Raw genomic sequence first — 1,280 nt, 5'->3', positions numbered from 1 at the left:
TCAAGCTCCGTCCTGTCTCTTCATTTGCAGCATTTGTCCATACTTAACTGTTATTAATTATAAATATGGTCATATCTACACCTTAAGATTTCTAATGTGCAAACAGCACAAGCATTTTCTGGGAAACCTTGAACAGCTTAAATGGGACTACATAATAAGAGAATTATTTAAAGAATGTACACTTAACTGGTCTATCTTTGTCTAAAAAGCACTTTTCTCTCAGTTGTGGAAACCTGCACTTGGCCCACACAACCACCTGTATCAGCAACCAAACAAGACCAAAGCAAGATCTTGTTTTCTGAGTGACCAGTGTTACTTTCAAAGCTTGATATACATTTAGTTTTGAATGGAACTGAAAAACAATAAGCTTTACTAAAATTCCCAAATGTATAAAAAATAAAGTCTCCTTGCTGCAAACACTTACATGTGTGCAAACTCAAGACGTAAACAAGCTCATCATTTTTAATAGGATTATAAATATACCTAAAGTAAAGCATATGAAACATTACTTGAAGGCTCGTGTAAATAACTCAGATGGCTGATTCACGATATTATTAAGCCAACATAAATCTGGGCTGCTGCCAAATGAGGCAGTCCTATTCTCGGCTTCCCGCTCAGATTGTACTTGAAGTTTGTTTGGTTAGATCTGTGGAGCATGGCGATTTCAAGCCAAATCAGTCCCCTGAACCACTGACTGCACAACCACAAATGTGTCAGCATGAGAGAGGTAGCAAAGAGGCGAGGACAGTTGTGTTTGGCAGAAACGTCACTGTATACTTCAAGTGATCATGGCACTGCAACCACACCAAAACGTAAGACACCTTTTTTGACTTTGGTTCAGCATTTTTTTCCAATATGTCAGCAAGAAGATACTGTAAAGTATTACTTAAAACAAAGTACCATGTCATATTAAAAAAGGGGTTTTTCCTCTTTCTTTACCTTCCAAGTTAATGAATTGTCTACTGTTTGCATTTTCAAGTGATTTATGCTGCATTACCTAATCCAAAAATGTTATTGGAGAGCTCACAAATGAAAAGTTGAGTAGAATTACACTCTCAAGAGATAAGTGATCAAGATTAAAAGTACTGCATATTAAAAAAAAAAATAATAATAGAAACATGAATCAAGAAAAACCCACACCCTGAACTGTGATATAATGTATTGTTCAAGTAATTGCAAAATGCCCAAATATTTTACTTTTGCTTGGTAAGAGTATTTACGGAATGCTTTAAATCCTATCAGTATTAATAAATACCCCTCATAATATCAATCAAAGATAA

This window comes from Falco punctatus (genome assembly GCF_963210335.1).
Source record: "Falco punctatus genome assembly, chromosome: 9".
NCBI lineage: Eukaryota > Metazoa > Chordata > Aves > Falconiformes > Falconidae > Falco > Falco punctatus.
The sequence above is the reverse complement of the archived record's forward strand: the minus strand, read 5'-3'. Positions refer to the sequence as shown.